The sequence below is a fragment of the Adiantum capillus-veneris genome, chromosome 8 (genome assembly GCF_014529385.1).
Source record: "Adiantum capillus-veneris isolate H3 chromosome 8, ASM1452938v2, whole genome shotgun sequence".
In the NCBI taxonomy this organism is placed as follows: domain Eukaryota; kingdom Viridiplantae; phylum Streptophyta; class Polypodiopsida; order Polypodiales; family Pteridaceae; genus Adiantum; species Adiantum capillus-veneris.
The window spans coordinates 17397473-17413697 of record NC_140938.1 but is presented as its reverse complement, the minus strand read 5'-3'; the positions used below and the strand labels follow the sequence as shown (position 1 = coordinate 17413697).

Sequence of the window (16225 nt, the reverse complement as noted above, 5' to 3'; positions counted from 1 at the left end):
CCCAAGGAAACACAACCCCCCCAACGCATATATCCCTCCCCCCCCAAATCTCTCTCTCTCTCTCTCTCTCTCTCTCTCTCTCTCTCTCTCTCTCTCTCTCTCTCTCTCTCTCTCTCTCTCTCTCTCTCTCTCTCCTCTCTCTCTCCTCTCTCTCTCTCTCTGTGTGTGTGTGTGTGTGTGTGTGTGTGTGTGTGTGTGTGTGTGTGTGTGTGTGTGTGTGTGTGTGCGTGCACGCACGCATGCGCACTCCACAAACAGCCCGGGGGCACATCCACATCTCTCTGACTGCATGGGACCCCGCCCCTTCAACGCCATCGTGGGGTATCCTCTTATACTCCAAACAAAAGGGGGAGGGCCCATGCCCCCCCCCCCCCGGTGTATGAACAAGCCCCAATTGGGCACTGCCATAGTCAATCGACATCGCCAAACGGATGCCACAATCCACCATCGGTGACAGTGGCTCCAACATTAATCACCATCTCATTGTGGGCACACATGCGAGAAGGCCACCATAGCAGCGCCCACGGGCAAGGAGGGGGAGGAATCCATAGCTCCATCTCTCTCCCTCTTGGATACTTAGTTTCTCCCTCCAATATATATACCACACCTCCTTTGGACTCTATTGCACATATGGTTTAATCCCACGCCACGTGGCAGTCTCCCATGAAGTGCACCTTCAAGGGTTACCCAAAACCACAAAATTTCCCAAAAAAATCCCCATTTTCCCTGCTACTTTGACCTAGTCCCATTTCCAACTCCAATGTTAGATGGCCATGGTATAAAGCCAACGTGGAAGCTGACTCTGATCCATCAGGACCTTTGTGCATTTTGGCAAGTTGACAATAGTAAACAATCGTTCCCAAATGGGAAAAAAACCATATGTAACCGCATCTCCTCTGCCAACTGTCAGCTTCAAACTTTAATATCTTGATGATCGCAACTCTGTTTGGCAGGCCGTCACTTTTGGCTAGCTCCATAAGCTTCACACTACCTCTACAAACCCTGGCAAGCTTGAAAAACATATGATGGCACGTTTATAGAGGCAATCAAAATGGTGCAGCAGAAAAATTTAAACTTCTCATATCTTATCCATTTGGGATCCAATTACCAATCCGAAAAGACCGACATACTCCATTTTGTTGCACTCATCCATTCTGTTGAGAATCTGTGAAGCACCCTTTTCTTCAAACTGTCATATCTTGAGTTGTACATTACAGATTGACAGGCCTTTGGACTAGCCTATAAAGCACTTTGAAAACCACCTTTTGCACTTTCATTTATACACTTTAAGCTCTCCAATTAGCCAATTTGAGAAGCCCCATGGAAGAGCACGTTGGTCAAAATATCCCAAAATGCACACACATATGGATCACCTGTGTGCCCTTGACCTTCATACCTCCTTTATCACCCCCCGGGGGATTCACCATGGAAAATTTATCTCACCACGTAAGTGCAGGGGAGGGGGGTTTTTTTTACAAGTTACATAAGCGTATAAGTTAGGGGCAGGCACCCAATAATTTATCTCCCAATCTTAAAAATAAGGGAGGGGGGTATCATATTTAAGGGGGGGGGGTACCTGAACCGGGTTGATTACTTTGTAATAATTGGTCACCGATCTGTACTAGAATTCAGATGAATTTAGGGGAAGTTTTTTATCAGGTCACACATCAAATTTTGCATCAAGCCAGTCATAAATAAGGGATAATTTGGAGCAGGTCAAGGGTTGATTTACACCAGCTGTAGATGGGTCAGAATTGGATGAGTAGCTAGAGTGCAGGTTGATCGGGCACATAATTTGAAAGTCAAACTAAGACACATTGAGGGTATATCTAGTTATCAACAAAAGTGGTTCCTTAGTACGTTGCAATTCACTATGCTACACACTCTTTGACTAGTTTTAACTCAGTTAGATTATGTGCGACCTAAAAATTTATATATAAGATAGGGTATGATAGTTTTCTTTCATTGATTGTCCCGTATAAGCGTAGAAAGGGGGTCATATTCCCTAATATGAGTCGTATATAGGGGTTTTATCAAAGTTGTCCGCTCGCAGGTGGCGTCCTGTTTGTATTATAAAGAGTGAATTCCCCCGGGTATCACCTAGCATACACTTTAGACACCCATATCCCTGCTTCTTGCTCTTCCTAGCACAGACTCACTTTATCTGCACCAATGTCCCCAAAAGCAGCTTTCAAAAAGTAATGCTCAAAAGTTCTGAAAGTCAATGCTTTCAATAGTTGGCGCAAAGCTCCCAACATTGAGCTTGCCACGTCAACAACGTGTGGCCCATGTCTTCCACCAAGAATTGTGCCACGTTTTGTGCTCATTATGGCCTTGACTCAGGTTCACCTTTTTGTTCACAAGCTCTCCTCTTTTCTTCCAGTCCAGAAGCAGACATGCCACATCACCAAGTTGTGACATATGCGGGAGCACAAACTCATGACTCTCCTTTTCTGACAGATCAAGATATTGGAACCATATCATCATGCATAGGCATATAACCAGGATCACTAATGAAATTAAAGAAATTAAGCCCCTTGACAAGAGATCTAATTAAACCTCTTGATAAGAGATCTCTAAAGCCGAGTATTTCCAACAAAAGTTCTAAAAGTCAAATGCTTTCATTAATTGACAGAAAAACTCCCAACATCCCAACCTGCCACGTCAACAATGTACAGCCCGTGTTTTTTTTGCCATGAATTGTGACATGTTTGTGCTTACTAAGGCTCAAAGAAAACATACCTAAACCTAGCTGCAACCACAAGAAAACACCCATGGGTCTCTCCCATCAATATATACAATATAGATTGACCTTTGGTGCTATTATGGCTAAGGTCAAGTGTAGGCCTCGGACTGTTTAGATGTTGGTGGATCCCGGTCTTCTCCTCCAATTGCTTGCAACCCATGACTATAGCTCTATCCCGCTTGTATAACTAACATAGAGTCCTAATTATTGCATCACCACATTGTTCGATAAATGACGAGAATTTACCCTTCAAATAAACCACCTATAAGAATGCACCTTGTTTCTATTGTGGACATGGTGGTACTCATACCAATGTGTACTTATCAAGTAGGCATGAGAAGTATGAAACATGCTCTAAATATATAATGACATTGCTGGCAACCTTTAGTGTATATAGTTTCTTCATTAGACAAGGCTCCTTTGGGATGTGAATTTATATCAAACGTGGTTGCCAAAGTAAGAGATAATTGCCCATTTTAGTGAGGTTAAGATCTTGAAAAGATTATTAGCTGAGGGCACATGCCAATTGTTGGCTTGGATCTATATGAATATGCTCATGCTCATCTTTAGTGACTATCTTCCAAATTATTTCCTTCCTTGTGATTGTAGCTTGGTTTCCCATGGGAAGAGACATGTGATGGAGAATTGCTTGATACCAATGCCATACTTGGATTACCTTATATGGTAGAGAGAGAGAGAGAGAGAGAGATGTACAAATGTAGAACATTCCCACTAGTAGAAGCTCTATAGAGTGAGATACCAGCCCATATTGCCCCCCTTTAGCTCACGGGTGAAGTGAATAGTTTAGATGACGTCTAGTGAAAAGAAATGGGTAAACATGGTAGCAATAAGGAAAAAAACTAGCATGGTCTTTGCTAAATTCAAAGGTGATATGCGTCGACATGATCAAAAGCAAACAATCCACACGTCTCAAATGATGAAAAGAAGCTGCCATTGCATAGAGAAAATTTAGTTAATTGAAAGGTTGTCCCACACATGAGCTATAGGCTCAACTTGCCGGTTGGCCAATACTCCCTCTTGAGACCAAATCCTTAGCGAAAGAGAATAAAAAATCCCCCCACCATACCACTTTTTTTAAAACAATTTTTGATGCAATAGGAAATATGCATAGGGTGGTACGGCCTCCTCCGTTCAGGCATGGTCATTGTCTAAGATCTTTTTCTGATACCATATTTACATAGATAAAAACCTCGAGCAAAAAAGGCTTATATGCAATTCCTCCTTAGAGGCTCGTTCCCATAAAGAATATTGGCCGCACAAAACATTACAAAGATGTCATTCCGCTTCAAAAAATAATGATGCAAGAAGTTTGGAAAAGCTCCTTCTGTGTTTGGCCGTCAACACTTCCTTGTGATTGTAGCTTGGTTTCCCATAGGAAGAGACTTGTGATGGAGAATTGCTTGATAGCAATGCCATACTTGGATACCCTTATATGGTGGAGAGAGAGAGAGAGAGAGAGAGAGAGAGATGTACAAATGCACAATGGAAGGTGTCTTATACAACCAAGTGTATGGAGAACTTGCAGGAATACTTCTTAGATACTATCCCATATTGCCCCCCCTTTAGCTCATGGGTGAAGTGAACAGTTTAGTAGATGACTTCTAGTGGAAAAGAAATGGGTAAACAAGGAAAAAAACTAACATGGTCTTTGCTAGATTCAAAGGTGATATGGATCGACATGATCAAAAGCAAACAATCCACACATCTCAAATGACGAAAAGAAGTTGCCATTTCTTAGAGAAAATTTAGTTAATTGAAAAGTTGTACCACACATGAGCTGAGCTTCAGGCTCAACATGTTGGCTGGACAATATTCTCTCTCGAGACCAAATCCTTAGCAAAAAAATTAAAAAATCCCCCCACCATAACCACTTTTTTAAAACAATCTTGGATGCAATAGGAAGTATGCATAGGGTGGTATGGCCTCCTCCGCGAGGCATGATCATTGTCTAAGATCTTTCTATGATGCCCTCCCATTGGTATCGAGCCATTCCGTTGAGGGGCGACAACTTCGATGAGAGAGAGGTCTTGGCTTGTCAGGATTCCGGTGCGTATGGTTTATGCAAACTTCATTACCAAGGATTTAGGACCTGCATCAGATGCAACCTCAACATGCGCTTTGACAGGATGCAAGAAAGTAACACTTTCAATAAGTGATGCAAAAGCCAGCATGCCATCTCTTGAAACACAACCTCCAGTAGGCCTAAGAGCCTTGCAATCTCAATGCAAGATGGAATCACCGTCACTGATAGGGGCATCTGTCCTTCTCGCCCATGTTGCTTGGCACGCTACTATTATTCTGCCTAGTCTGGGCAAAGCCGAGATGCTCAAGTGCGTGGGATGAGCCTTGGAAGCCCTTCTTGCAGTGTGTGCTTGTATGCCTAGACATGACACCCTTTGTTGGGCTAGAGTTGTTCTGCTCGAGAGATGGTAAACTTCACCGTCATGCTCTCTGATGTGCTATCAAGCCTCTTTTTCTCTGAGCAATCCCGATTGGCATGTCTCAAAGCAACGAAATCCAATTCGTCATCAGCCACTGCTCATCACAGCAGACAAGTTTCAAAGCGTTTTGTGGGGCCATCGCAGAAGAGATTTGAGTTTGAAATTTGGAAGGGGGGTGCGCCAGGCCTCTGAGGCAGTGCAATACAGAGGCGACGCGCGCAGCCCCCGGGCAGCAAGCTGCCGGAGGGGGCTGCCCCCGTGAGAAAAATTAGGTTAATATCATGTGGCCCGATGGACCACGTATCAGATATTAAACTGATAAAGAACAGATACTACACTTGATCTTAGCCAAAAGGCCGAGAAAGGTATGCGCTACCACCAGCGTGCTCTCTTCTGGCTTTTATACCTGCTCCGCCCCACGCTTGCCCTGTGGGACTGATGCCACGCCGGCCTTATTGCATTGAGATAATTCCCTACTTTTGGAGTCGTGGGTGCATATACAAGCCACCAGAAAACTGCCTCTCTCCTAGTGCCGCGGCAAAAAACACGTACCCGACGATCCTACGTGTGTTTACACATCATGATAATAGCCAAGAAGGAAGAATGATACTCAAAAGGTATGCGTGTCGCAATTTTCTATCTATACCTCATGGCTATCTAGTACACTAGTAGAGATGAAAACCATGCTCGTATGTATGTACTTCTTCTTCCATCTCCATGCCCACTTGTGTTTGTGTGATTCTTCACTAGTCTTTAATGCTCTTGGTGAGAGAGTGCACTAATGATACAACCCCACATTTCAATGCCGTAGCAAAATATAGGCATTAGCAGGTGTCAAAGAGATATTTCATGAGAAGCTAACATTTGTTATTGACACATGTTTTCAAATGCACAATAGTAGGCTCAGTTCATGGCTTCAAAATGATGCATCGAACATTCACGGCATTTGTGCTTGGTATGGACATTAAGGCCAAGGTACTTGAAGCTGGCTCTTGATTATAGGCAATGCATGGTTGTGGCATGGTTTCTCCTTGTTAAACAGTTTTCGCAAGCATATCTTGGCAATCACGGCATGTGTGGTTGGTATGAGCATTTAAGACAAGGTACTTGAAGCTGGCTCTTGATTTATAGGCAATGCATGGGTTTCTCCTTGTTAACAGTTTTCGCAAGCATATCTTGGCAATCACCATCAACTTTTAATTCTTTTTTTCCTGCATATCCTCAAGAACCATATGCTCCAATTTGTCAATTTCAGTCCATTATTAAGACCTTCTAGCTTTATATCTTACAGATCCTCTACCGTGTAAGGGGCATCTACACTGCATTCGGTTGAGCTTATAGTTTTTTAACAATGAAATATATATATCTTTGAGTGATTACCAAAATCTACTTTCTTTTCAAATTTTGCAAAATTTGACCGATGCATGTGCTTTCTCATGAACTTTGATACAATTGTAAACAATTCCCATCTTTTCTTTGGAGAAGCCCATCTCTCTCTCTCTCTCTCTCTCTCTCTCTCTCTCACACACACACACACACACACACACACACACACACACACAGGTGGATATTTGATCCTTGATTTATTGGAAAACATACATTTTCAATTGTGCTTGATCTACAAAACTCCAATCCATAATTTATCGACCAAATATCTCAAAATTTTGAAAACAAAAAATCTCAATTTTGAGTTTAAGATCCAAACACACTTCCACTTAGCTTGGATATGGATACCTTGGAAACATAAACTCATGTTGTGGACTCTCACACCTTGCTTTGAATGGAATTACATCTGAAGAGGAACAATGAGTTGAATGTGAAAAATTACAAGATTAATGAATTCAACCTTGAGAGTTGAGTTCAATCTAAGCTTTGAGGCTCAAAAATTGAGCTTGGGGTCTAGCTCAATATCTTACAAATCCTCTGCCATGTAAGGGCCAATTTTTTAATTTCCCATATATATATATATATGTATTGAATGTAAAGAGAGAAGATATAGATGAGAGAGAACCAAATCATGACATCTACACTACATTCGTTTGAGCTTATAGTTTTTCTAACAATACAATACAAAAATCTTTGATTAATTACCATAATTTACTTTCTTTTCAATTTTTGCAAAATTTAGCCGATACATGTGCTTTCTCATGAGTTGAGTTCAATCTAAGCTTTGAGGCTCAAAAATTGAGCTTGGGGTCTAGCTCAATATCTAAAAATCCTCTGCCATGTAAGGGGCCATTTTTTTAATTTCCCCATCTATATATATATATATATATATATATATATTTATATATATATAAATATATATGTATGTGTGTGTGTGTGTGTGGTGTGTGTGTGTGTGAATTGTAAATAGAGAGAAGATATAGATGAGAGAGAACCAAATCATGACATCTACACTACATTCGTTTGAGCTTATAGTTTTCTAACAATACAATACAAATATCTTTGAGTATTTACCATAATTTACTTTCTTTTCAATTTTTTCAAAATTTAGCCGATACATGTGCTTTCTCATGAGCTTTAATACAACTATAAATAATTTCCATCTTTTGTTTGGAGAGAAACCCATCTCTCTCTCTCTCTCTCTCTCTCTCTCTCTCTCTCTCTCTCTCACACACACACACAACACACACACACACACACACACCACAACATACACATAGGTGGATATTTGATCCTTGATTTATTGGAAAACATGCCTTTTCAATTGCGTTTGATCTACAAATCTCCACTTCATAGTTTATTGACCAAATATCTCAAAAATTTGAAAACCAAAAATCTCAATTTTGAGTTTAAGATCCAACCACACTTCCAGTTATCTTGGATATGGATACCTTGGAAACGTAAACTCATGTGTGTGGACTCTCGCACCTTGCTTTGAATGGAACTACAGTTGAAGCGGAACAATGAGTTGAATTCAAAGTTGAGAGTTGAGTTCAATCTAAGCTTTGTGTTGCAAAAACTTATCCTTGACCCCGTCTAGGCTCAAATCTTGAGCTTGAGGTCCAATGTAGCATCAACTTCATAATAAATTAACTACAAATATTTATAAGATTTGAGTCCTGCTTGAGTTGGCTATGCTTTATGCAAGTGACTTGGTGCAACTTGAGACTATGGTTTGGCATAGCTTGCCGATTTACTACCATATTACTACCGGTGTTTTGTAAGTGTGCATTGAAGATTCCACATTTTGTTTTGTGGCAGTGTTTGCTTCTTTCTTAGAGTGTGTTTTTTGGTAGTGGTTTCGCTCTCAGGTGGAAGGTTGTATGCATATGCTTTTGGCGCCTGTTTGAGCGCATTATCAGATCTTGTACGTTATTTGTGGATACTGCCTTTGTACACCCTTTGAGGAGCCACTTTTGGCTTATACGGCAGTCCCGGTCATTTTTGAGACTTGGTCCTAAAGATAGCCATTTTTGAGACTTGGCTATACGTTTGTTGCATATCCTATGTTGAGAGGGTCGTGGTGAGGTTTTCTTGAGCTAAGGTATTCTCATATGTGGAGATACCTTCGGAGATATAGGTAGCTGGAGTTACCCTTACGTGACCTCGCCCTAGGACATGTATAGAGTGGGATAGGTGCTCTTGATGCCAAGTTGGCGGTCTATCATCAGTGTGACAATTTATGCACCTCAATTAATCTCTATATTGTATGCCTTGTGAGTGGAATTGTCCTCTGTATGCACTTTGATTGACATATTGGTCAATTTGTCTCTTATATTTTGATTGATATAGTCCCAAATATAAAGGAGACTCTGCCAAAATTTTCCCAGAATCTCTTGGACTTGTCATAATGTCTACTACCAACGAGCGTGATATCTATGACATAAAGAAGTTTGATGGCACTAATTTTTAGCTTTGGAAAACCAAATGCAAATGTGCTTATCCAAAAGAAACAGAAATTGCCTATTATCTATGCGGCCGAACTGAAGACATGAACTTGACTCACTTTCAGCGGGAAGAGCTTGATGAGCTATGTAGGTTTACCATTAAACTGCACCTTGCCGATTTAGTATACTTTTCAGTGTTAGAATGTGATATTGCCTATGCTTTATGGCAAAAGTTATGCAACACTTATAAAAAAGATACGGCTAGTAATAAGGTTTTCATGATGCAAAAACTCTTTAACCTTCGCATGAAGGAGTCAGCCATTGTTGCCAGTCATATCAGTGACTTTGACTCTTTGTTTGCCCAAATTTTGATGAGATGAAAGCAATCTTCTTGCTTTGCTCGCTGCCACCATCATGGGATATCTTTTGCACAATTGTCACTAATATTGCTCCTAATGGTACACTCTTGTACAATGATGTCACTAGTTCTCTTTTGTCAGAGGAAATGCTCGAAAGACTATGAGTAGCTCGCATCATGGCAAAGCTCATCATGTGCAAAAGGATGATAAACAATGTAAAGGTTGTTCTTGGCACAGTGAATTCAAAAAAGAGGGCAATATAGATGCGTCAAAAAGTAGATCAAAGTCTCGTGGTCGCCGCAATATACAATGCCATTATTGTGATAAGTATGGTCACATAAAGAAATATTGTCATGCTTGGAAGCATGATAGGGCAAGAGCAAAGTCAAGGATCATGATGTGAAAGACGAAAAGCCAAAGAGTTCAGTTAAGATTGAAGAGCTGAACATAGTTCAAGATGACAATGATGCGCAAGACATTAATGTGTTGACTGAACATTCAGACGTATTTTGATGCACAAGAAACTTTGACTTTACAAAGTTCTATGCCAACTGAACTACTTGTTAGTGGTGAAGTGTCCCACACATGGGTTCTTGATTCGGGTGCTTTGTTGCATGTCACACTCATAGAGATTGGTTTACTACATACAAAGATACCAATGGCTTTGTTACACTTAGTGACAGTTACTCTTGTGACATTGTGGGCATAGGTGCAATTGCCATGGTGATGGCTAATGGCATGAAGTTTATAATCCATAATGTGCGTCGTGTTCCAATCCTAACACGCAATTTGATTTCAGTTGGACATCTTGATGACTTGGGTTACAAAGTCACTTTTCACCAACAGTCTTGGCGCATTGCTAAAGGTCATCTTATTATAGCCCATGGTTCAAAAGTTGGTTTATTATATCCTCTTTATCTATTTGATAAAAACAATGCTCTTTTTGTAACTAAGCTGCCAACCCGGCCAAATCGTTGCTTTGGTGCCATAGCGGATTAGGTCATATGTCATATCTCTTCTCTCTCTCTCTCTCTCTCTCTCTCTTCTCTCTCTCACACACACACACACACACACACACAACAACACAACACAACACACACACACATACCATAGGTGGATATTTGATCTTGATTTATTGGAAAAACTGCTTTTCAATAGCCGTTTGATCTACAAAACTCCACTTCATAGTTTATTGACAAATATCTCAAAAAATTTGAAAACCAAAAATCTCAATTTTGAGTTTAAGATTCCAACCACACTTCCAGTTATCTTGGATATGGATAACACTTGGAAACATAAACTCATGTTGTGGACTCTCGCACTTGCTTTGAATGGAACTACGGTTGAAGCGGAACAATGAGTTGAATTCAAAGTTGAGAGTTGAGTTCAATCTAAGCTTTGTGTTGCAAAAACTTATCCTTGACCCCGTCTAGGCTCAAATCTTGAGCTTGAGGTCCAATGTAGCATCAACTTCATAATAAATTACTACAAATATTTATAAGATTTGAGTCCTGCTTGAGTTGGCTATGCTTATGCAAGTGATTTGGTGCAACTTGAGACTATGGTTTGGCATAGCTTGCCGATTTACTACCATATTACTACCGGTGTTTTGTAAGTGTGCATGAAGATTCCACATTTTGTTTTTGTGGCAGTGTTTGCTCTTTCTTAGAGCGTGTTTTTTGGTAGTGGTTTCGCTCTCAGGTGGAAGGTTTGTATGCATATGCTTTTGGCGCCTGTTTGAGCGCATTATCAGATCTTGTACGTTATTTGTGGATACTGCCTTTGTACACCCTTTGAGGAGCCACTTTTGGCTTATACGGCAGTCCGGTCATTTTTGAGACTTGGTCCTAAAGATAGCCATTTTTGAGACTGGCTATACGTTTGTTGCATATCCTATGTTGAGAGGGTCGTGGTGAGGTTTTCTTGAGCTAAGGTATTCTCAAATGTGGAGATACCTTCGGAGATATAGGTAGCTGGAGTTACCCTTACGTGACCTCGCCCTAGGACATGTATAGAGTGGGATAGGTGCTCTTGATGCCAAGTTGGCGGTCTATCATCAGTGTGACAATTTATGCACCTCAATTAATCTTATATTGTATGCCTTGTGAGTGGAATTGTCCTCTGTATGCACTTTGATTGACATATTGGTCAATTTTGTCTCTTATATTTTGATTGATATAGTCCCAAATATAAAGGAGACTCTGCCAAAATTTTCCCAGAATCTCTTGGGACTTGTCATAATGTCTACTACCAACGAGCGTGATATCTATGACATAAAGAAGTTTGATGGCACTAATTTTTAGCTTTGGAAAAAACCAAATGCAAATGTGCTTATCCAAAAGAAACAGAAATTGCCTATTATCTATGCGGCCCGAACTGAAGACATGAACTTGACTCACTTTCAGCGGGAAGAGCTTGATGAGCTATGTAGGTTTACCATTAAACTGCACCTTGCCGATTTAGTATACTTTTCAGTGTTAGAATGTGATATTGCCTATGCTTTATGGCAAAAGTTATGCAACACTTATAAAAAAGATACGGCTAGTAATAAGGTTTTCATGATGCAAAAACTCTTTAACTTCGCATGAAGGAGTCAGCCATTGTTGCCAGTCATATCAGTGACTTTGACTCTTTGTTTGCCCAAATTTTGATGAGATGAAAGCAATCTTCTTGCTTTGCTCGCTGCCACCATCATGGGATATCTTTTGCACAATTGTCACTAATATTGCTCCTAATGGTACACTCTTGTACAATGATGTCACTAGTTCTCTTTTGTCAGAGGAAATGCTCGAAAGACTATGAGTAGCTCGCATCATGGCAAAGCTCATCATGTGCAAAAGGATGATAAACAATGTAAAGGTTGTTCTTGGCACAGTGAATTCAAAAAAGAGGGCAATATAGATGCTCAAAAAGTAGATCAAAGTCTCGTGGTCGCCGCAATATACAATGCCATTATTGTGATAAGTATGGTCACATAAAGAAATATTGTCATGCTTGGAAGCATGATAAGGGCAAGAGCAAAGTCAAGGTCATGATGTGAAAGACGAAAAGCCAAAGAGTTCAGTTAAGATTGAAGAGCTGAACATAGTTCAAGATGACAATGATGCGCAAGACATTAATGTGTTGACTGAACATTCAGACGTATTTTGATGCACAAGAAACTTTGACTTTACAAAGTTCTATGCCAACTGAACTACTTGTTAGTGGTGAAGTGTCCCACACATGGGTTCTTGATTCGGGTGCTTTGTTGCATGTCACACCTCATAGAGATTGGTTTACTACATACAAAGATACCAATGGCTTTGTTACACTTAGTGACAGTTACTCTTGTGACATTGTGGGCATAGGTGCAATTGCCATGGTGATGGTAATGGCATGAAGTTTATAATCCATAATGTGCGTCGTGTTCCAATCCTAACACGCAAGATTTCAGTTGGACGTCTTGATGACTTGGGTTACAAAGTCACTTTTCACCAACAGTCTTGGCGCATTGCTAAAGGTCATCTTATTATAGCCCATGGTTCAAAAGTTGGTTCATTATATCCTCTTTATCTATTTGATAAAAACAATGCTCTTTTTGTAACTAAGCTGCCAACCGTGCTTTGTGCCATAGCAGGTTAGGTCATATGTCGAAGAAGGGAATGGAAACGCTTTCTCGTTTGGGCTACTTCCGTCTTTATCATTTCAAATTTTCCTTTTTGTGAGCACTGTCAATATGGAAAACAAACATGGACACATCGTACACATTCTTTTGAAAAAGAAAGCAAACCCTTAGAGCATGTGCACAGTGATTTATGTGGGCCTATGCCTTCTAAATCACATGGTGAAGCATCCTACTTTGTCACATTCATTGACAATGCAACACGACATGTTTGGGTTTATGCCATGAAGTCTAAAGATGAGACCTTTTCTTGCTTCAAGAAATTCTTATCTAGTGTGGAAACTCAATCTGAACATAAGTTGAAAGCTTTGAGATCAGACAATGGTGGAGAATATGTCTCCGAAGAGTTTACAGACTTCTACTCTCAAGTAGTGGAATGAAGCATGAGTTTACAGCTCCGGCACAAAATGGTGTTTGCCAAACGAATGAATAGCACCATCCAAGAGGGATAATGTCTTTGCTATCAAAAGCCATCTACCACAAGGGTTTTGGGCTGAAGCATTATACATTGCTGTGTATTTGATCAATAGATCACCACATGCCTCATTACAATTTCATGTATCGTTGTATGGTCAAGACACATTATTTGATAAACTTAGAACATTCGACTGTGAGACTTGTGCACATGTACCAAGGGAGTTGCGTGCTAAGCTAGATCTTAAGTTTAGGAAATGGGTGATAGCATGTTTAGGTGGTACCAAAAAGGAGTGTCATGGACACTCCTTTGGGAGGAGATGAAATGGGTGGTGGATTATTCATTTTCATTTCATATAAAGGAAAGATAAAATCTTTTTGGCTGAGAGGTTGAATTTAGGCGGGCTGGAAATTCCATTTACTTTAATACTAAATCTTAAAGTAGCAAACTGTCTGTGCATTTAAATTCCCTCTCACCGCCACTCCTCTGGGCTCTCTGCAACGCGGCCTCAATGGGTCCTCCCACCTCTTGTGCCATTCTCTCTCTCCTTCTCTCTCTCTCTCTTCTCTCCTCTCTCTCTCTCTCTCTCTCTCTCTCTCTCTCTCTCTCTCTCTTCTCTCTCTCTCTCTCTCCCTCCCTCTCTCCCTCTCTCTCTCTCTCTCTCTCTCTCTCTCTCTCTCTCTCTCTCTCGGTCCTCCATAGCCGTTGCAGGTGCTTGCGGGCACATCACAAAGCCATATCAACCAGCTCCTCATTGGTAGCCATATTCAGCTTCAACAAAACCTCTCTCTCTTCTCTCTCTCTCTCTCTCTCTCTTCTCTCTCTCCTCTCTCTCTCTTCTCTCTCTCTCCATGAGTACTATGGCACTATTTTGACTGTCTTCATTGTCGTGTCAATTGCATCCTCACACGTTCCACATGGAATCACATAATACTCATAATGGCAGTACAAACCCCCTTTACCTTCCTCCATTATCTGCTACACAGCATATCCCAGGGATCTTCTACCGAGTCTACAAAACTATTGGGCGCTGTAAAGAAGAGAGAACAAAGAAACAGGCAAAAAAGGATGGCACGAGCGTGAGAGGATGGTGACATTGATAAGCAGGAGGCAAAGAAAATATGTAAGGCAGTTGCTAAGTATTGGCGTAATCAAACAAACGGGCTTTTCGAGGGTCTTTAATGGAGCATTCTACAGCAACTTCTCAGTCATCCAACGTTCTCAGTGTTGCAACCCACATAGGAGACAGTTGGGAGGCTGATTTTCTCTAACATTTGTCATACATTGTTTGAGGTGAAGACTCCTCGTTCAAACAATGAGCTATTTTGAAACGGGCTACTGTCATGGCATGCCTCAACGAAGTCAATGGGGCTGACAATGTAATGAGAAATAATGATGTTGCGAAAACAGTAGGACTTCATCGAAGATGTCGTTCGAAAGAGAATCTGCAAGAGGGCACATGTGGTGCATTTGGCGCATCTCCTCGATTTACCTCAGGTATATCATCCAGAACATCTTAAAAGTGTGTCACAATGCTTTACTTAGTAATTTTGGGTGCTTGCAAAAGCTTTGAATATAAGTGTCTCAAAGTGCTTCAAAATGCATCACTTAGAGCCTGCAAATGCTTGAAAGCGCTAGAAAGTGCATCTCTGTGTGCATGAAAGTGCTAAAAAGTGCTTCATTCATGGTGCTTGAAAGTGCCACAAAGGACTTTACATTGCTTCAGAGTGCTTTATAAACTCTAAAGTTCTTTGGAGTGCTTCAGAGTGCCATAAAGTGCCTCAGAATTCTCTTTAATAGCACTGAAGTGCTTTCAAAGAGTCCTTAAAGTGCACTTTAGAGTGCTTTCAAGTGCCCAAAGGTGCTTTAAAGTGTTGCGTAGTGCTTCAAAGTGTTTCAAAGCGCTTCAAAGTACTTTAGAGTGCTTGAGAGTGCTACAAAGTGCCTCAGAACGCTTTGAAGTGCCACAAAGTACTCAAAAGTTCTTTTAAAGTGCTACCAAGTAGTTTAGAGTGCTTCCAAAGTGCACCAAAGTGTTGGTAAAGTGCTTCAGTGTGCTATCAAGTGCCTCAGAGTGCTCTTAAAGTGCACTGAAGTGCTTTCAAGTGCCCCAAAGTGCTTTACAGTGCTACATAATGCTTCAAAGGGCACCAAAGTGCATGACAGGTTGCTTGGAAGTGCCACAAAGTGCTTCACAGTACTTTCAGGGGTCCTAAAGTGCTGCAAAGTGCTTAAAAGTGTTTCAAAGTGCTTTAGAGTGTTCTCCAGTACACTTCAGAGTGCCTTCAAGAGCCCAAAAGTGTTTTAAAGTTTTGCATAGTGCTTCAAAGTGTTTCAAAGCGCTTCAAAGTACTTTAGAGTACTTCAGAGCGCTTGGGTACTTCAGAGTGCTTGAAAGTGCCACAGAGTGCCTTAGAGTGCTTTGAAGTGCCACAAAGTGCTTGAAAGTGCTTTTAAAGTGCTACCAAGTAGTTTAGAGTGCTTCCAAAGTACACCAATGTAGTTCAAAGTACACCAAGTGCTGATTAGTGCTTCAATGTGCTATCAAGTGCCACAAAGTGCCTCAGAATGCTCTTAAAGTGCACTGAAGTACTTCAAAGTGCTTTCAAGTGTCCAAAGTGCTTTATAGTGCTGTAGAGTGCTTCAAAGGGCACCAAAGTACATGACAGGTTTCTTGAAAGTTTCACATGGTGCTTCATAGTACTTTCAAGTGCCCCAAAGTGCTTTAAAGTGCTGCAAAGTGCTTAAA

The 16225-nt window shown here is 40.9% G+C and overlaps 1 non-coding gene and 1 pseudogene across 1 annotated transcript; one reads left to right on the top strand and one right to left on the bottom strand.

Moving 5' to 3' along the window:
• Positions 1–4705: 4705 nt before the first annotated feature.
• LOC147451739 (uncharacterized) lies at positions 4706–5363 on the top strand (annotated as a pseudogene).
• Positions 5364–5378: 15 nt separating this feature from the next.
• Positions 5379–5577, bottom strand: LOC147451738 (U2 spliceosomal RNA). Its single transcript, XR_015189071.1, has one exon. It is a non-coding gene; the product is annotated as a U2 spliceosomal RNA (small nuclear RNA).
• Between the last annotated feature and the right edge of the window lie 10648 nt (positions 5578–16225).